This window comes from Tenrec ecaudatus, chromosome 5 (genome assembly GCF_050624435.1).
Source record: "Tenrec ecaudatus isolate mTenEca1 chromosome 5, mTenEca1.hap1, whole genome shotgun sequence".
Taxonomy (NCBI): domain Eukaryota; kingdom Metazoa; phylum Chordata; class Mammalia; order Afrosoricida; family Tenrecidae; genus Tenrec; species Tenrec ecaudatus.
In genome coordinates, this window is record NC_134534.1 from 41,163,729 (window position 1) to 41,185,020 (window position 21,292).

Sequence of the window (21,292 nt, forward strand, 5' to 3'; positions counted from 1 at the left end):
TGGTGAGCCTCGCCTGTCTAGTTCTCGGGTCTCTTGTTTTGTGATGGTCATACCAGGGTGCAGCTGCCTTAGCAGTTCCCTGCTTCAGCTTGCGAGGCTGATTTCCTGCAAGACACCCCCAAGGAGAAGCCACATGGACCTATCCTGATGCAGCTGGGTGCTGAAGCAGTCATGTGGAGACCCCTGCCAGATGCGTACACATTCACTGACTCGGCTTTCCTCCTGCAGTTGGCATCATTGCCTCTGTTTTGTGAGATGGAGGAGGACTTTGTGGATTGGTGTTGGACATAGGGGTTAATGGGTTAATGCTGGACTTGTGGGCTTGGGCAGCACTGGGTTGGAATGTTTCCTTGATGCACACTTACCCTTTATATAAAACTATCTCTTTTACATGAGTTGTTGTGAATTTGTTTCTCTAAAGCACCCAGACTAACACAGGGGCAGATGGCTTTGTCATTCTCGGTTATCTGACCTGGGGCAAGTCACTCACAGACCTGCTTCAGTGGCTTCATCTATAATGATCATAGGAATGTCCATTTCTTGGAGTTTGTTGATTCAATTAATTAATACACTCATCCCAGCAGATAGTAAGCATTTGATGAAATTTTCATATTGTAATATGTAAGTATTTGGAGTGCAATAAGTAATTTGTAATATTAAACTATCCTTGCAGAGAGACTGTCTAATCAATCCAGTGGTTCTCAACCTTCCTAATGTGGCAACCCTTTGATATAGTTCATGTTGTGATCCCCCAATCATAAAATTATTTTCATTGCTACTTCATAACTGTAATTTTGCTACTGCTATGAATCAGTAGATGCCTGTGAAAGGGTCATTTGACCCCCCCAAAAGGGTCATGACCCACAGGTTGAGAACTGCTGGTCTAATCTCAAATTCATAATACCTTAGTACTTAGGGTACTTGATATAATTTGAGCCTGTTTAAATGGACATGCCTTAGATATCAGTTGAAAATCCCCTTCTTCATTTACAGAGAGATGGATGACGTCTAAAACCAGAACTTGGACTCCAGGGACCTGGAATCTCAATCCTTGATTGTGAATATATCTAATTCACTAGAATCTCTGGTCCAGGGTAGACTCTGGAGACATAATCCAGGTGAAATTGTGCCTCCACCATTCTCTACTTGTGTACCACTAGGACACTCATATTACCTCTCTGCTTCGCTTCCTCAGCAAGGAAATAAAGAATAATATTAGTATTGACCTTATAAAATTGCTGAGGAGAATGAAAGAGACAGTAAGTGTAAAGGATTTAAGATCAGGTTTGCCACATAATAAGACTCAGTCACCATTGGCCATGATTATTCTTTTTTGTATGAATTTTTCCCATTGGGTAGTAGACTGATTAATGACTAAAAAGCACCATGAACCATACAACTACATATTTGTATGTATTATCGCACATGATGTCTGGGAGCGACAAACTTTCCTTTTTCTCAGACTCTTCTTGCTCAAGAAGAGGTCAGCATGACACTCTTAAGCAAGGCTCGATGGTTCTGGACTAACTTGCACTAGCACGTCACAGGCTATTGAGGGCACTGAACAAGATACACATCCAGAGCCCCACTGAGGCAGATGATTCTGGAAAGCTACTCACAACGATAGTTCTGAATAAAGATATAAAAACTTTTGGATTTGTTTTGCAGATAAACGTGACCGGCAGTGGTGGCCCGTCATCCTTGTTTAGCAGAAAGGAGCAACGTGAAGACTCCATAGTTGACTGGGAGTTAGCCGCCTTCCCTGGAAGTGAAGTCAGTTGTCCTACAGTGGACAATCAGCATAACCACCACCATCCTGCTTTATGCAGAGGTGCCCCCCACCCCAACTGCTTTCTGACATCAGTAGAGAGTGCATTTCAAAGGGAGCCACCAAAGAGTCCAAATACAAAGCTTTGTAGGTCAATCCCAATCTTTCACGAACTCTTTCAGTTAGAATATGGCAAGGTGACAGAATACCAGACCAACATAGGAAAATTAATTTTCCACACAGCGGCAATGAAACAAATGTCCACAGGACATGAAGAGAGCAATTCCACTTATAGTAACAATGAACAGATTAACATAGGAATAAACTTCACAAGAGGACTGCAAGACACGCACACTGGACACGGCAAGATAATTGTTAAGAGAGCTTCAGGAAGTGCGAGCTAAGGGGAAAGACACCCTCTACTCGTGGACTTGAAAACAATATTGTAACGATGGCAATGATCTCATAATCTGAATTTCCAGGTTCAATTCAATGCTTATCAAGGGCCCGGCTGTCTTTTTTGAAGCAATTGAATGGAAAAATCAAAGGGGCCTAAGAACAGCCAAAGCCATCTTGAAAAAGAAACACATGGTTGGAGGACTCACCGTTCGCAATTTCAAAACTCGCTTACCAGACAACAGTCATCGACACTGTGCTCCGGGCACACGGTCACTGCGTTGGTGGTCAAGAAAGTATTGCTACAAAATCCTGGAACCCTTTATTAGGTAAGAAGCTCAAAGGATGAAGCTATTATTCCTTCACATATCCTCCATCTAGGCTACTCATCTTTGAAGGTGATGGTTCTCTCTCTCTAAACCTTCCCTGACACAATCAAGGAGCAGAGAAGGTTTTTTCAGGGAAAAAGACTTCCACACAAGTATTGGCTAGAATGTTGACCAACTGGAGCTCTTAGACACTGTTAGTTGACAGGTAAAATGGCGCAGGTAGTTTGAACAAAAGCATCTGCAATTCCTTACAACGTTCAACATAAACGATGATATGACCTCGCAGGTCCACTCAGGCATAAATATACCCAAGGGACATTAAAACAGAAAGCTCGCATACAATTGGTAACTGCAGAATGATTTCTAATAATCAAAAGACTGAAACAATTGTCAATGTCCATTAACTGAAGAATGGATAAACAAAATGTGGGTTATTTATAAAACAGAATCATTTTCAGCAATAAGGGAATGATGTATTGATACATATTATAACATGAATGAACCCTAAAAACTCTATGTTAAATGAAAGATTCAAGTCTGGAAAATGTCACATATTGTAAGATTCAATTTGCTTGAAATGTCCTGAATAAGCAAATCCATATGTAGGGAAAGGAGATTAGTAGCTCCCCAGGGTAGTTGCTTTCCACTGGCCTACTCCTATAAGGGTTCCAGTCTGGGCCACCCACAGGGCAGTTCTACCTGTCCCACAGGCTGGCCATGAATCAGCACTGACTTCAGGGCAGGGAGTTTGTTTGTTTGTTTGTTTGGGGAGTTGTTGGGGAAGGGAGAAACAGGAAATGACTGCTGACTGGCAAAAGTGTTTCTTTGGGAATGATCAAATGTTTGAAAATCAGGTGGTAATTATGATTTTAGAATTCTGTGAAATCATAAAATGCTAAAAACCAAGGAAGTAAACATATGAGGGAGGGGAGTTACAGTATGTTAATCATATCCTAATAAAACTTCTATTATAAAAATTAAAAACAGGAATCTTATGGTTCCAGATTTCTCATTACAGGTAAAACTCTTTTATCTTTATCATTCAAAATCATGCTTTTATAGATCTTAGTCGTGAAATGTTTAAAAACAAAGTTGATTATTCTCTATGCCTGCAAGGTAGGACACAAAAAATATAAATAAGAAATAATTATAACTAATAATTATATTAAAAATAATATAATGTCATCCGTGTTGATTCCAATTCATATCCACCCTATAGAACAGAGGAAATTCATCCCAGACAGTTCCCCAAACTGTCCATCTTTACAAAAGCAGACCCCTCACCTTCCTCCCACAGGGCAACAGGTATGTTCGACCTACCAATCTTTGGGTTAGCAGCCATTCGCTGAAGCTATCAGGGCTCCTTAAAATATAAATAGAAAAGGCAGGTTGGTTGCGAGGCAGTGGTGGCAGCATCACACCTGGGCTTGGGTGCGAAAGAAAAGCACTAGGAAAACCTAGGGGAGCCAGGCCGGGAGCAGGAAGGTCTGCTACCATGGCCACAGTGGCAGACAGCACAGGTGGGAGTGGCACAGCAGCAGCTGCGAGCCTGGTCGTTTATCAGTGGAAGGACAGGGTCTGGTCAGCAACTTTGGGGAGAGCCCTGAGCCAGGGTCCCATCTGCACAAGGTGCGGGTGTGCCTGGGGAAGCACTATGTTCAAGCGGATGCTCCTTCCAACCAAACACTGGCTGGGCAGCTTCTCCAGTTCCAGGGAGGTGTCTTCGGGAAGCATGCCACCAAGCCAGCCTTCACCAAGCTCCCTGCAAAATGCTTCATGGATTTCAAAGCTGGGGGAAACTTATGCCACATCTTGGGGCTGCTTACAAGTATAAAAACGAACAGGGATGGCGGAGGTTTGACCTACAGAACCCATCCTGAATGGACCGGAATGTTGAAATGTTTATGAACATTGAAAAGGCATCAGTTCAGAACAATTGTCTCACCAAGCACAGCATCTATCTACCTCATTCCGGACATCAATCTGAAGTTGACTAATAAATTGACAGATCCCATCCGACGACATCAGGGAACATACTCTGATGAGAAGTGAAAAGCTTCTCACAACATATGTCGATACCCTTCCTCATGAGATGACAAGACCAGTGATGAGAAAGGATAAGCAGGTGCCGATACATTGGGTGCAAGTGCATTGAGGGCTTAATCCAGACAGCATGAGACTTAGTGGGGTAGTTACATAATCTCATGTCCACTTGGAGATATATAAAAGCATAGGGGTGAAGTTTAACCTATCAATCCGGTCACAGCCTGATGGTGACTCCTTGTGGGAATGGTATTCTCATAGGATGGTCCTGAGAACCTCTCCAACTCTCTCTGCCTTTACTTTCCTACTGGCTAACCCTGGTTGCTGCCAGAGCCCTGGAGATGTATCTACCGCCATTGGATCCACAACACTTTGTACCCACCGGCCTGTGATATTCCTATATTCTGTATCATTGCATGTGGGTGTGTGCATCTGAAGAGGGTCTTATGGACTAGTATCAGATTTATGGACCTGAGTTGGACTGGGCTGGGTGTCTTGATATATAATGACTTCTTGATCTAAAGCTCTTTCTTACACATCTATGAGTGGCCCTGGATTTGTTTCTCTAGTGAACCTGACCTTTACACATTGGGTCCACAACAGTGCTGTTTTTGCTGAAGTTGAAGACCCACCAATTCCGGAAAAGCCATGGAAGCTTCATGCAAAATGGAATCGAGACCCTGATGTTTTCAATGAATGGATGAATGAGGAGGATTATGAGGTGGACAAGCAGAGGAAGCCTGTGAGTTTCAGTGGCAAATTTCAACAAAGAATGAAGAGCCAGTCTGAAGTGCCAAGAGAAGAGACAGAAAAGCAGCAGCTACCGCTGGAAAGCAGACACATTCGCCTTCCCCTTCCCCTCCTCCAACCAGAGTTTCAGAAAAAGAGAGGGATAAAGGACCAAGTTAGTCTTTATGGGAAGTGCAGAAGTCAGAAAGAGGAAGAAGAACAAGGACAAACCAAGTGATTTCCCAAACTGTGGTCTTCGCACTGAGATTTCCTTTAAGAAACGTCACCCTGACATTTACTATATGTCTTAGGAAGGATGAGCTAGCTCGGGGAGAGTGGGCGGAACAGGAAACCCCTCTGCTCTTGGAGGCCTTGCCGATGGACAGGGTGATGGGAACAAAGTGGCTGAACGCCTTGGCTGTAGTACTCAGGATGAGTCCATCCCCCACGTGTGGAGGCTTCCCCTGGAGGGCTCATACCTTGAGAACTCAGAATACTTCCCACGGGCCTCTGGCCGGTGCCCTTCAGTCAGCTGGGAAACCCGGTCATGAGCGCTCCTGCCTTCCTGGCGTCTGCTGGACCCACAGTGGTATCTGCTGCCGAAAAAGCAGCTTTGGAGGCGTGTGCTCGTGTCCCAGAGGAGGGACCATAGAACCGGTTGAAGATCACTTGTCAAAAAAGTGCAAGAAGCCGCACGATCTTCTGAGAATGCGTGTGCCGCCGGCCCGGCGCCCGGCGAGCCAGAGAAGCCCGGAGGAGCTGAAGGGAAACAAAGGGAAACCGAGGCTGACCATCCACAGGCCGAGAAGACAGCCAAGGTGGGAATGACACGCATGACGGTGACAAAGGGCACGAGGGAGAAAATGGAAAGAGAAAAAAAAAAAAGAATAGTGCAAAGGAACAAGATCATGACGTCCATGTGGATATTGCACTGGAAGAAAGGGGGGCTGAGGAGAACAAGGAGCTCCCGGATTCGTGTAAAGAGAGAGCGGGCGATGCCGGGACTCCCTGATGGCATTTCTGAAGGAAATGCAGCGACAGCAGCGGCAGCTGCTCTGGCCTCCGCTGTCACCAAAGCCAAGCAGCTGGCTGCCAGGGAAGAGGGAAAGAGCAAGTCCCTGGTGGCCCTCGGGCTGGAGACACAAATGAAGAATCTAGTGATCAAACCTCCGCCTAGGGACGAGCTGGAAACGATCATGGACCGAGAGAAAGCGGCTCTCGAACGACGAGGGAGTGCTTGCTCACTGAGCACCAGAACTTCCGCATGGCACGCTGAAACCTGCTGACTCAGGAGCCCAGCACCAAAGGGGGCAGCCCCAGCAGCCTGGGCAGAACCCTCCCTCCGGCATGCCAGCGTTCAGCAGGACCCAGCCCGGCCCCACTTGGAGCGACAGGGCATCCTGGCATGATGGTTGCATCCGCAGCCCTCTCCATACCCTCTGGTCACACCAGATGCCACCACATCATCAGCCCCCCACCTGGTCAGATACCAGCCGAGGTTCCCTGATGCTTGGGCAAGCCACGTCAGGACGTAGGAGTCCTACCTTCACAGTCAACATCCACCCCTCGGAGGTGGCCCCGCAACTCCTGGTGTGCCCCCAAATGCCGGGGAATATCTTAGGACCATGGGTACCCTGCAGAGCAAGCCCCTCCGCCACAGCCACATCCCAGAAGGAGGAACCTCCACCTTCTATTTCATCCTGCCAGACTCAGCGGTGCCCTCACCTGGAAGAGGGGGTCTCATGCTCACACCACCGGCTGGAGTCAAGGTGACAAGACTTGAGCTCCTCGGGGCTCTTGGGTTTCTTCAGGAATGTTCTGCTCACAGCCCCAAGCACAACTCCTGTGTCTCCCCATTCCTCCTTCCCTGTGCCCCTTTGTGCTCTACATCCCTTGGGCCAGGGTCCCCAGTCAGCTTTTAATGAGAGCCTGTGGTGACAATGGGCCCCAGTCATCTAAGGAACTGGCGGTTCCCCTCTCCTGGTGGGATGAGAGGGAGGGCTGCCAGTCAAAATCTCTGGGTCCTGCCATCAGTAATATGCTTTGTCTTTATGATTTTTGCTCATCTGCCGGGTTTCCTTTTTGGTTTTTTTACTTCTATTAATGATGCCTTTAAAAATTATTTTCTCCCCCTGCCTGTTATTATTATTTTAAAGACAGCATCCTAAGTTAAGGGGAACCAAAAAAAAAAATTGGTGATGGGTAGGCAGGGGGTGGCCGCAGGAGACAAACATTAAAGGCATTATTGGTGACCTTATTTCTGCTTATCTGGGCTAAGAACAGTGCTGAGGTGAGGGTGGGGTCTCCTGAGATACTTGCCACACCTAGACACCCCAGAATGACAAGAGATAGGGAAGAGGGACCCCACTGTTTCAGTTCCCTTGTGAGGGTCTCCATCCTGCCTAGCAGAACATGCTACTTTAACTAGCGTGTGACAGGGGCTTCCCAGGCCTGCTGGGTCTGGTTTGTTTTCTGTGCAGATGCTTGGTTGGAATTGGGAGGTGGGAGATTATATATATATATTCCCTCCCCCACCCACCCCCTCTCTGAGGGCAGTGGGAGCTTTGAGGATTGGGATTTGGGAAGTTCTGCCTTCATCCCTTAGGCTAGCCAGGAAGGTTTAGGGGGTTCAGTGCAATGGCCACCCATGAGTCTGGCCTGTTACTCACTGCTTAGTGTGCATTGTTTTTCCCTCTTTAAGAAACCCTATAAAAGGGAAAGTGGGGTGGAATAAAGTAGATAATGCTAAACCTTTGAGCTTACGGAACCTGGTTAGGAGAGCGAGTCTCCACAAGTGAAGCGGGGCTTTATGTTTGGGCTGGGGTTACAGAAGTGGGGCAGGACCAACAGTTTCTTGTACGTTCCTTCCCTTTCTGAACTCTTACATTCCCTTCTATTGCAGGGCGCCAAGGGGATACCAGAGAACTAGGGAGCTTGCTTGGCCGGCAGAGCATCATGCTGTGGGACTTGGGGTGCTCGGACTGAGAGGGAAGGCCATTCCAGAGGAAGAGCCACAAACTGCCTTAATTTGAGCCCATTTCTAGCCCCGTGGAAAGTTCTTGTTTTTCTCCTCTAGTCCTCCTCCTTCTCTCCCCTGCCTTCTCCCGTGGGTGGAGACAGGGTATTTGGGGTAGAGCTGGGCTTTCAAAGCACCTGGCCTAGTGACTTCACAGTCTCAAGCGGCAGTGCCATCACCTAGAATTCAAGGTGGAACACCTTTGGGGGACCCTTTTCTATATATTCTATAAAGCTTTATGTGCCAGCAGGTATAGGGAGGAGTTTCTAAACACATACGAACTTTTCTCTTAAAATCAGAAGGCAAGAAAACTAAAAATCACAATTGAGATTTGTCTTTCAGACCCTCAGGTGTGGTCTCGAAGCAGGTGGACCCAGCAACCATCAGAGCAGCGCACTGGAGCTGAGGAGCCCGTGTTCTGTCCATATTTGTTCCGGACTTCTGGGATGGACATGAGCCGGTCCCTACTGGGGGTTTACTTCCAACACATTTGCCTCTTGCAGACACCGGTTCCTCTGGAAATGGCTAGGGTCCTTCCTACTTCCTGCCTGTCTTTCCAAAGGAAACCCATTCCAAATACTTATCCTCGCCCCGCCCCCCCTCACCCCGGGGTCCTGGAAGGAAACTGGAATTCTGGTTCGTACTGTGGTCCCCTGAGACCTCAGATTTTAATGTGATCACTTTCGAATTTCGAAGATCCAATCTTCCTGCTCTGCTGGTAAGGAGGCTACAGAAAACCTGAGTTCTCAGCACGATCACGTTTCAGGGAAGTGGGGACTTTGCTTTGCATGTCTGTAATCTGGTTTCATTCCTGCCATAGGGCCACCTGACTGTGTGTGTGTCGGGGGGTGGGGGTGGGGGGGTGAGTATATGTGGCTTTTGTACAAAAAAGAAAATGTTGAAAAATGGGAAACTTACATTTTATTAACTTTTTTGGTCGGTCTGTGTAAAGTGACATACTTGGAAGAACCCTGTAATTTCTTCTTCTATCTATAGAAAGTAAGTGTTTGAACAAATACATTTTAAATGTCTCACCACATGATTACTGCACATGAAAGTCCTGTAATGCTGATCAATTCTGATATATATATATATATATATATATATATATATATATATATATAGAGAGAGAGAGAGAGAGAGAGAGAGAGAGAGAGAGAGAGAGAGAGAGAGAGAGAGAAAGAGAGAGAGAGAACAGTTACTACAGTTATTAGAGGTCCTTCCTGTTTCTGTGTATGTCAAAATTTTAAAAGATCAAATAACCTTTAAGATAAATGGTAGCTTGAATTGGTAAATAATCCATCAAGAGGATAATCATATATACATATGAGGGGGCTTCAAAAAGTTTGTGAAAATGAAAGTAAAAGATAATAACATTTTTCTATAAATAGTTTGATGTATATATGTATGCAGAGAATATATGTACGCATATGTATATGATACATATTTAATTATATATATTTAGTGAGAGTTAAAATACATTGATTAAAATAAAAAGGATTCACAAGACAATAAAGCATGAAAATGTCTCTTAAAATAAAAGATCTAGAGGCGGAAATGATGCTCAATAAATCAGCGTTTGGAGTGACAGTACTTTGTTTCTATGAGCTTTATTTTTAACGGATTTTCTGGCAAGTTTTAAAAAGCACTTATTCTGTCTATTACAAAGGCTGCTTTTGATTTAATGATGAGTTTAAAGAGAAATCTCTTGGAAAAATTACAATTGATTTTATTTGAAATGTTTGTTTCAGATCTAGCACCTGAAAAGCAACTTCATCTCAGATTTTTGCTGTCTTTACAACAATAAAGGTAAATTATCTAAGACTTTTATACTATAATTAACAACAATTAAAAGTAAATTCAGCGCAGACTTTTATACCATTGTTAATAATCCAAAAGGAAAAAGAGTTATTCACATCATCATTTCTCAAAGGGGGAACACAAACATCTTCAACTCCTTTGGGTAAAAAAAAAATGCTGAACTATAAGGAGATAGGCCTACATCTCATTACTGATTTCCATGATTCTACCAAGATGGCAGAAGGAAGGCAAAGGAAAGTCAAAGTCTGGATTGACTGTCATTGGCAATACCAAATCTCAAAGGACAGGTATAACATCTTAAGTTCGCAGGCCCATCACAGCAGGGAGACTGTTACAGACCCAGAGTCAGAGACTCAGCCTTTTTCCAAACAGAGAAGGCCGACCAACTCTACAAGAGTGTGAGGAAGAAGGCAGATGGTCAAAGCACTCAGGGGAATAAAATTGTTTCAGTTGTTATAATGTCTGCACCAAACACATAAGACTTTGTTATTTTAATTATTTTTTCTACCTCTTAAATGCAAAACACCAACATCCAAAGCTAGTGATGTAGACACTGGAGAATTCTACCAATGTCTTCAGTCTGAAATTGATCAAACACGCGATCAAGATACATTGATAATAATTGGAAATTGGAATGCAACAGTTGGAAACAAAGGGGAAGGAATAGTAGATGGAAAATATGGTCTTGGTGATAGAAACAAAGCCAGAGATCGCATGATAGAATTTTGCAAAACCAACACAACATCCTGCTCGTTGCAAATACCTTTATTCAAGAACGCAAACGGTGACTGTGCACATGGACTTCTCCAGGCAGAATACACAGAAACCAAAGTGACTACATTTTTGGAAAAAGACAAAAGAGAAGCACAATATCAGCAGTTAAAACAAAGTCATGGACCAACTGTGGAAAAGGCCATCATCAATTGCTCATATGTAAATTCAGGTTGAAGCTACTACCCAAAATGTCATTGGTTCAAACCCACCAGCAGCTTTATGAGAGAAAGATGAGGCTGTGTGCTCCAATAAAGATTTATAGTCAGAAAACCTTACATTAGACCAGTATGAGCCAAAATCTATTTAATGGCAGCAGGGTAAGGATCATCTAATTCAGACGATTGTCTTCTCATTCAGAAATATCTTAAATTCTTATGATTAACTCTGTTAAATGATCCAATCTCTTATGACCTTCATAGCCTCAGCATCCTCCTTTCGGAACATAGCAGTTTTATCAGAAGGGACCTTTATTGAAGAGTGTTATTTGAAAACATCTAGCATCCATTCATGATTAGAACTTTAGAAAGGGAATCTCTCAGAACTCACTGCCATCAGTTGGATTCTGACTCACAGCAACCTGACATAACTACTTCTGGGGGTCTCGGAGACTAACTCTACATGAGTAGAAAGCTTCATCTTTCACCCAAGAAGGGGCTGCTGGTTTCCAAATGTTAATCTTTCCATTAATAGCACAATATGTAACCCACTAGGCCACCAGGACAGGAAAATAATAGAAATAATACATTTCTTTCTGATACAGAGAATATGGGAGAAAATGTGGCAGCCTGGTTCTGTAGAGATGCACAGCCTGGGCAGCCTTCAGGGGGATTTCTATTCTGCCCTAGCTGGGTCCTTGTGAATTGGAAGCCACTCCAAAGCAATGGGTTTGGTTTTATGTGCTTTATCTTTTTCATGAGCTGTGTGCCACATCTTTCTCTTGACAAACAGCGTGTGGGTTCGAACTGCCATCCTTCCACTTAGCAGTCAATCGCCTAACCACTATGCCACCAGGGCTCCTTGAAAAAATAGTGGATCCCTGTTTCTCAATGTGTGTGCCCCGAAAGAATAGGCCTGAGAAACCTTATAAAGAGAAGATGTAGATTCCACGGCTAAATCAATTCCTAATATGCGTGTCATTGGTCAAGTCGATCCCAATTCATAGTGACCCTTATAGGGTCTTATAGACAAAGTAGAACTGGCCACAGGAGTTGTGATCGATTCCATGGCCATTGGTTGTTGGTAACGTTGTGGGAGCAGATTGCCTTCTCCTGATATTTCTCCCATGGAGCTCCTCAGTAGGATGGAACCACCAACCGTTGTCCTTAACAGAAGTGCTCTTTGCCGGATGTGCTGTTACTCATCTCTGTGAGAGCACTACCCCACTGCTATTGAGTGGATTCTCCCTCACAGTAACCCTACAGTGCAGAGCAGAGCTGCCCCACAGCGTTTCTACAGATCTTTACAGGACCAGACAGCCTCATCTGGCTCTGGTGGAACAGCTGGTGGGTTGGAACCTCCAACTTGTTGCCTGGCTTCCCAATGTTTAACCCACTGCATAATATTTCCCCATTTTGAAGAATCATGATATACATTCACCCGTGACCCCCTCCAAGATGTAATATATTTGAATAAACATACTTGACTCAGTAGTTCCCAAATTTAAGCAACCATTGAGCCTATTTGTGCTTGTAACTCTTTAATCATCTCATATATTTATTGTACTAAGAAATACATTTGGTGAAATGTTGACTGACCCTGCAGGAAGGAGGACCAAGCCCAAGAATATAGACTGTGACAGATCCAGCAGAATTTATTAAAATGATGCTAGTAAATAGTATTTCCTACCCATCCCATCTATCAATCCTCATGGCCAGAAATTAAATTCCAAACCTCAGAATGGTATATAAGATCTCTGATATCTGTTCCTGAGTCATACCTTTTCCCATTTGCTGTCATCGCCCCAACTGACACGCTAACACACTCCACCACAAGGAACTCTTAGCATTTTCAAAAGATGCCTTTCCTTCTGCTTCCCTTGTTTGGACTGTTCCCTACCCAGGCTCAACACCTGCCCATTTTCCTTCACGATCAATGCAAATTGTCTCTTATCTGTACAGCCCTGCTGCAAGTCATTTGGTTAATGTTGCAGGGTTCAGTCGAAGATTCCCTCTCTAGTGTCCACAGCTGTCGCCTCCACACTTGTTTATAACTCTTACTACATCCATTATCAGAAATGAGCATTTCATGAGTCCAGATTTTTCTATTTCCTTTTTGTATGCAAGGAACTTATAGTTTCTACCATATCTTTAAGTGATTAATATGCAAATGTTGTGTGTACATACTTAATAATGAAATATACCCAAAGAAAAGTAATTAAGGATGTCAAGGAATTTTCTTTTTAGACTGAAGACAATTCCCTGATAGATTTTAAGCCATATTACAAAGATCTGTTATAAAGCATGTAATATTGTAACCAATAGCATGCAACACAGATTCTAGGGAAAAATTAATATAGAAATTTCACAAAGGGAAAATGATGTAATAAATACTAATATAAATTATATATCACTATGGAGAAAGATCAATCTGGATCCATACTTTACATTGTAATAAATTCCAGAAGGGTCCATTAGAAAAAAAATTAAATTAGAAGTAACATAGCATTTATTACAGCTATGAAGAGAAATGAATTTCCCAATACTGAAGAAATGCAAGCTATAAGTCGAGACAGAATAAATTATATTAATACAAATTAACCACTTCCCAATACAATGTGATTTTAAAAGGATCGTAGAGTAATAGCATCATAAATAGCATAACAGCACACGGAAAATGTGAAACAGGTAGCTAAGTGAAACTACGATGTGTACGATATGAAAGACTTTGGGAATAATTCACAAGAACTATATCTGTGTTCCACTTGGTAAGAAGATACGATAAGGGTGACTCCTCGAATACCATTCTCAGAAAAGAATTGCCTCAGGGGTTTCCAAAGCTGTAATTTCTACAAAAACCACTACACCTTTCTTCCACAACGCTGCTGCTGGGATCGAACTGACATGTGGGTTAGCAGCCACGACCTTAATCACTGTGCCTTTGGGGCTCCTTCTGTGCTCAGTCTCAGAAAAGAAAGCCTTTCACTCTCTTGCCTTTCCTTTTTCACCTCCGTTTAGAACAAAGAGGTGACACCTGGAGATGAAGCAGCCATCCTATGACCCTAAGGCAGCTAGGAGAAGGATGAAGGCGGACTCCCATTTACTGACGATGAAGACTCATACAGATAGAACAAAGCCAGGGTCTCTGATGGCATCACTGGTCAGGAACCCACCACTGAGCCACTGTTAAGTATGGTAAATAAACTCTTATTTCTTTGAGCCAGCATTAGTCAATTTCTCATTTAAATCCTCAGCCAAATGCATTGCCAACACTTGCAATGACCACAGGTACCATAAATCAGTACACTATATATTTAATATTCTAAATATTAATCATGCCTTTTACAAATGCATAGCTTGATTTCAGCTCAAAAGAAAATTCCAAATTAAAGGAGCCATTACAGACTAAATAAAAATAAATTCCAATAGCCTGCAATGTATTGGAGACAGTGAGCACACAAAGGCGAAGAAGAAAATACCAATACCAGGGCTTATACATACCTGGGTTTGTTCTCAACAAAGCATATTTAAACATGTTCCTGTGATCAGTGGTTGGCTGCAAATTGTCTTAGCAATATACTTACATAGTGTCATAAGCGTGCCTTAAAAAAAGGATACTTTTGTTCCATAAGGGAAAAAATTGAAGTCTGAATTAATACCATATTGTAATAAAACTCGAGTGGATATCTTCCCAGATCACTGAAGTTCTGCAACACATTCCTAGAAATACTGTACCATATAAAACAAGTTTTTTAGCTACCGTATATACTCGTGTATAAGCTGAGTTTTTCGACACATTTTTAATATCGTTTTCATGGTAAAATTAGGTTCCTCAGCTGATACTCGGGTCGGCTTATACTCACTCGAGTATGTACGGTAAATCAAGTATTGTAAGAAGAGTCGGGAAGACCTCAAAGATGAGTCAAGAGAGGGAAGACCATCACACGCTATGAATAAACAAACTGGCTGAGGTCCACAAACTAGTAGAAGAAGATCATAGAACTGCCAACTAAAGTTGGATTCTCACATGATTTGGCATTTTCAAGTTAAAGCAAACGCCTTAACCTCAGCAAACGTACAGCGAGAGGGGTGCCAAGATCCCTGGGCAAAAGCAGCTGGCTCAAAGAGCGGATCTCTCCATTGATCTTTTTAGGAAGATGAAGCGAATGAAGATGGTTTTATGGGATGACTCCTAACCAGGGGCAAGTCTTGGATTTCCCGGTACATTCCAAAGAGCAGAGTCAAATAAAACAGTGACTTCCAAGGGGATTTGTTGGGCCAGTTTAATTCAAGGCCAACGGAAGACTTGAGACAAGAGATAGAGGGGACATCAAAACCAATTGGCGTGCACAATTACCCATGAGAATGTTTTACATTCTACGCTTGTCAAGAGTGACTGGGGCCTGAAACTTGCGGGTACCATCTACATGCACCTATTGGTCTCCCCCATTTATGGAAAGAAGAGTGAAGGAAGTTAAAGATTCATAGAAACAACTAGCCCGAAGGACTAATGGCCCCTGAGAACTCCACCTCCACCAGCCTGAGACCAGAACTAGATGGTGCCAATATCACTGCAGACAGATGTGAAAGGGATCACACAGAAGGTCTTGTATAGTGTGTGTGTGTGTGGGGGGGGGGGATGTGGAACAACTTCCAGATTGTTGGTCAGCTAGTGATTGAAAGAATCCCCCAATTTATGGATCTTGGTCACTCTTCAGACGTAGAGCTGAAATCAAACCAATGACTTGTCTTCAGGTCAAACAACTGAAAAGGATATTGTTTGATAAGTAACACCAGGGAGGTATGCACTTCTTAGAACTGTCAATTACATGGAGTTGAAAAGAGAGTGTGTGCCCTGCAGTGAGGAATGGATAGGGAAAGAGGGCAAATGGAAGCAGTAAAGCCAAGAGAGAGGTGGGAAGAGAGCTGTTCCCTTGCCCACTGCCATCCAGGCCAGGAAACACACTGTATGTGAATTGTTGAGTGGGACACTACTCTGGTCTGTAAAGCTCACTCCAATCACAATGGGATTTAAAAAAATTAATAAAACTTGAAAGCCTGCTGAATGAAGGCAGTCACACAGAGACAAGTGTACAATTGCACCTATGAAGTCAGCAGATCTACAGAAACCTAAGGTTATTTGTGGCTACCATGGGTGGAAGAAAAGGGGAAAGAGGGAATTTGTGTTTCGGGGCACTGGGCTTATGGTGGCAGGTGGTGGTTAGGTGTTACCTAATCGGTTCCGACCCATAGTGACCTTATGCTCACAATTGTTCCCATTCTCGGGCCCATCATGCAGCCCCGGGGTCAATCGATCTTTATGAGAGACTCCTCTTTTTAGCCCCCTCCCACTTTAGCAAACATGACGTCCTTCTCCAGGGACCGGTTCCCTCCTGCTAACATGCCCAACAAGTGTAAAGCAAAGTCTCACTGCCACCCTTGCCTCCCCAGAGCACCCTGGACGTACTTCTTCCAAGCGGGATTCATTAAATCTGTCCTTTGAGCCGTCCCTGGCACATCCAACACGTGGAAAATGAGAAGGGAGGGGCAGCTTGAAGCATAGGATCAGTGCTACTGAATTGTATCTGCAGGAATTGTAAAGATGGTGTGTTTCATTGGGTATATTTTCTCCACAATAATTTCACGGCAGAGAAATCGGCTCAGAAAGTTGCGGCAACTGTTTGTTGGGATCTCAGAGCAGCGATTTGAATACAGTTTCTCAAAGATATAGGATGGTCACAGAGACTTCTTAGGGAGGAGTATTAAGAAAATGAAAAACGGTGTTGTAAGAAGGAATTCTGGGAGGTTGCACTCGGGAATTTTCTTTCCATCCTATCAATGCCCATTTTTATAGGGTAACAAGGGCTCTTTTAGGAGAATTCCACTAGGAAACTTTACTCCATCCACACTACAGCCCAGGATTATTTTTGTTTTATTTTATTTGCCCTTTCATTCTTCTTTTGAATTCCCAAACTCTTAAAAAAAACACTTAAAAGGAATACAAGTGGAGTTCCTTTAAAGATGCCCAAACTGCCGTTCTAACAGGAAGCCAATTAAGGAGCACAGAATTTTTCCAGGAGGCACTAAAGAGAGATGCAAACCCCACCTTCAGATGTGTACAGACCTAGTTAGAGGCTCCATCAAGGAACAATAGCTTCGGAGTTTGATATGTTTGTTTGTTCAATAAAGAGTTCTGTGATTTCATGTCAATCCTTTTTTGGCTTACCTCTGCATCTCTCTTGTGGGTGGCACTGTAAACCCAATTGTCCTTTCTACAGTCTAGTCTCCAAATGTGCAGTAAGAGTTCTAAAGGGTGAACGTGAACTTGGAGTGATGTCGCCTGAGCCAATAGTCCCTTGATTTCAGAGAAGCTGGCACCATCCTGGTATATTACAATCACAGAAACCACAGCACTATCAACACAGAGAATGAAATTCCAAAGAGCATCTCCAGCTGCCTGGAGCTAGCCTGGAAGCAAAGCCTGGAGTTTTCACGGTAGCAATTTGAATCCTTGAAAATTCTAGGTCACAGGCATTATGAGCACCTGTGGAAAACTAATAGAAAAACATCTGTTGAAATGTTCTTTTCCTTCACCATCCATTCTGAGAAATACTTGAATCGTTCTGCCGTCTGGGCCATCAGAGTACCAGATTGCAAAGCGAATGTTTCCTTGATGTCAATCGTGCTCCTACTCAAGAACACTTCCTAAACATCTACTAGTATTTTCATTGCTGAGTCACATACAGGTACCTCTTCTAGGCCTCTGAGGCCAGAGGCGATATGTTTTAGTCTTCTATCCTTAGAAAAAGCATGAAATAATTAAGGTTTACTGCGCCAACCTGGCTGATGAACACGTGGGATTAATTGAAGGATAGAGAGATAAATGGCTTGGTGAGCCTCACCTTTCTAGTGCTCTGGTCTCTTGTCCTCTGATGGCCGGACCAGGGTGCACCTACCTTAGCCAGTTCCCTGCTTCAGCTGGCAAGGCTGACTTCCTGCAAGACATCCCTGAGGAGAAGCCACATGGACCTATCCTGATGCAGCCCTGGGTGCTGGAGTAGCCATGTGGAGACCCCTGACAGCCAGCACTAAGATGCTTACCCATTCACTAATTTGGCATTTCTCCTGCAGTCGGCGTCATTGTGTGTGTTTTGTGAGACCGAGGAGGACTTTGTAGATTGGTGTCAGATGTGTGGGCTAATGTTGGACTTAAGGGCTTGGACAGCACTGGGTTGGGATGCTTTTTTAATGTACACTGCCCTTTTTATAAAACTCTCTCTTATACATATGAGTTTCTGTAGATTTGTTTCCCTAGTTTACCCAGACTAGCACAAAGCATCTGTGAGGTCTCTGTTGTACACAATGGTGTAGAGGGCACATAATTAAACTTGAGCAGATTCTGCTAGCACAGAGAAGACATCAGCACTTAGTTACTTCAAAGGAGGAAATGGATGCATATGAAAGGCATTGGTATCAGTCTATTTCCTTAATTTAGATAAAAATTCTCCCCGCTCCCCTTGGCCTTCTGAAGTCTTCATTTGGTACCAGCTTAATGTTGTCTTATTTTTATGTGTCATGGAAAGACATGTCTGTAGCTAGTAGTGGGTGACAGATGGGTCTGCTAACCACAAGTTTTGAAACTATCAGCCACACTGTGGGAGAAAGAGGAGGTTTTCTAGTCCTATAAATATTGACCGTCTCAGAAACCCACAGGGGCAGTTCTACTCTGTCCTATAGTCTATGAGTCACTATTGACTCAATGGCAATGAATGAGTTTTGAATCCCCCAAATTTAAAGTAGGGTATATGCCCTAGGACTCCCAAAGCATATACCATTCCATCAAAATTATAAGCTGCCACAAGCAAACGCTAGGCTTGAAGAGGGAGCCATCAGTGGCAACGTTCCTGACAAATACATGACAACAATATCTACTACTGACAGTGTCTGCTCCCTGCTCTGCATCATTTTGAGTGTTCCATATGCATTGATTCATTTCCTACTCATTACAGCTTTATGAAGCAAGGGCTCTCAGTGGCCCCATTCTACATAGGAATCAGAGGCGAAGCCCATGGCTTCCCAGCTAGACACTGGCAGTGTCAGCTCTTACCACCAGCAGCATGGTTTGTATGCTCTCCACCTCCAGAGAACCCATACTATACTGTCAGTTATCACAGTAGTAACAATGTTTTTATTAAAATATATTATTTTCATTATTGCTGGTTATAGCTATTTAAAAAAAACCAGTATCTATGGAAATTTTCTGGCATGCACTGAGCTAAGCAGATTCATAATTATCTTATTTAATCTGCATGTCAATGATGACATTAAAAACAAAAACAAAACAACAGCTGCCGTGAGTCGGTTGCGCCCCATGGGAACCCCATGTGTGTCAGAATAGACCTGTGCTCCATAGTTCTCAGTGGGCTGTTTTGTGAGTAGGAAATTACCAAGCCTTTCTTTCAAGGTGTTTCAGAGTGGGCTGGAACCACCAGCTTTGGGCATAGCTTAACCCTTTGTGCTCCCCAGAGATGACAAGGCTGAGACATAAAACAAAGCTCAGTGCCATCTAGTAAATTCCAGCTCATTGGGACCCTATTGGCAGAGTAAAAATGCCCTCCTGCATTACTCCGACCTAAAATCTTTATAGGAGCAGAGTCTCCTCTTTCTCCCACTGAGTAAATCGTGGGTTTGAACCACTGATCTTGTGGTTAACAACTCAGTGCATATCCCACTCTTCCACCAGGGCTCCTTCTAGTTTGAGACAGATGCCAATCTATTTCCAAAAGTAACTGACAAGGAGAATTCCTGAGTAGGTCAAGTGTTCTGGGTCAGGTTCCAGAGAACCAACTCAAGCCACCTATCATGTTTTAAATCCTTTCTATGACCTATGATGGGCAGAAGACAAGAAATAGTATGTTGTGAGGGAAAGAAAGGACTTGTACTGAGCCTGCCAGATAATATGAGGTTAATAACTGGTAGCTATCGCTTCTGGCGGTGTAATGGACTCTGCTGTTAACCACAAGGTCAATGGCTTGAACCCACCAGCTGCTCTGGAAGAAAAGATAAAGCTGTCATTCCCTGTAAATAGTTTACCTCTTGAGAACCCAAGGAGTAGTTCTGTTCTGTATCATTCCTGTAAGTTGAAATTGACTCAAGGGCAGTGAGATTTGGGCTTATTGTCTTCATCAAAGGAGCTCTAGTAGTTGATTGTGTTAATGCTTTGGGTTGCCAACTGACAGGTCAATAGTTCAAATCCACCAGTAGTTCCTCAGGAGAAAGGTGAGGCTTTTTGCTCCCATAAAAGTTCACATCCTCAGAGACCATCTAGAGGTCCTATGAGTCACAGTTAACTAGCAGCGGAGTTTTTTTGGGTTTGCTTTCTTCCTCATCAAGAAGCTTTGGTAGTATAACGATTGAGAGTGGCTATCAACCAGAAGGTCAACAGTTCCAAGCCATCCGCCCCTCCTTCAGAGAAGAGACACAGTGATCTGCTCCTGTCAAAGACTACAGCCTAGGAAACCCTGTCTCAGAATCAACCCAAGAGCACACAGCAAAATCATCCATCTCATTGATTTGCTTCTATATTGAAAGAATCATACATCATTGTATTTTTGTTTACATTTTACATCCATTAACACCTGTATTTATCTCTACCAGACCATCAGCTCTATGAGAGGAAAGACATTCAATTTTTCACCTTTATATATTCAATATCTATAGCACAATATCTGGGCCACACTAGAACCCCCAAACCTATCAAAATCAAGTTGGTTATGATTCATAGTAACCCTACAGGATAGAGTAGAAGCTCCTGGCTCCCTTTGGATTTCCAAGATTATAAATCTTTATGGAGCAGAAAGTCTCATCTTTCCCCTGAGGAATAGCTGGATTTGGACTGTTGACCTTGCAGTTGGAAGCCCACTATGCCACCAAACAAACAAACAAAAACTCACTGCCACTGAGTTGATTCCAACTCACAGCAACCCACTAGGACCGGGTAAAACTGGCCCCCGTGGGTTTCTAAGACTATCTCTTGATGGGTATAGAAAGTCTCATCTTTCTCCCATAGGAAAGCTGATAGCTTCCAATTGGGAACCTTGTGATTGGCAGCCCACTACAAAACCACTACACCACTGGGGCTCTTTAATATGTTTTCAGGAAATATTTATTAAGCTTTATTAACCTAAAAATGGACATCATGCATGGTAAAGGGACAGCAGAAGGGAAGACGACTGCAGCAAGATGCATCGACACAGTGACT

At 43.4% G+C, this 21,292-nt stretch overlaps 1 protein-coding gene and 2 pseudogenes across 4 annotated transcripts in view; 2 read left to right on the plus strand and 1 right to left on the minus strand.

Moving 5' to 3' along the window:
• The window catches only part of CPQ (carboxypeptidase Q), a 558,535-nt gene that overhangs the window by 301,193 nt on the left and 236,050 nt on the right, over nucleotides 1–21,292 (minus strand). The gene's annotated exons all lie outside the window — the stretch shown is intronic.
• On the plus strand, nucleotides 1,248–4,648 carry LOC142448483 (SWI/SNF complex subunit SMARCC1 pseudogene; annotated as a pseudogene).
• On the plus strand, nucleotides 5,237–7,038 carry LOC142448484 (SWI/SNF complex subunit SMARCC1-like; annotated as a pseudogene).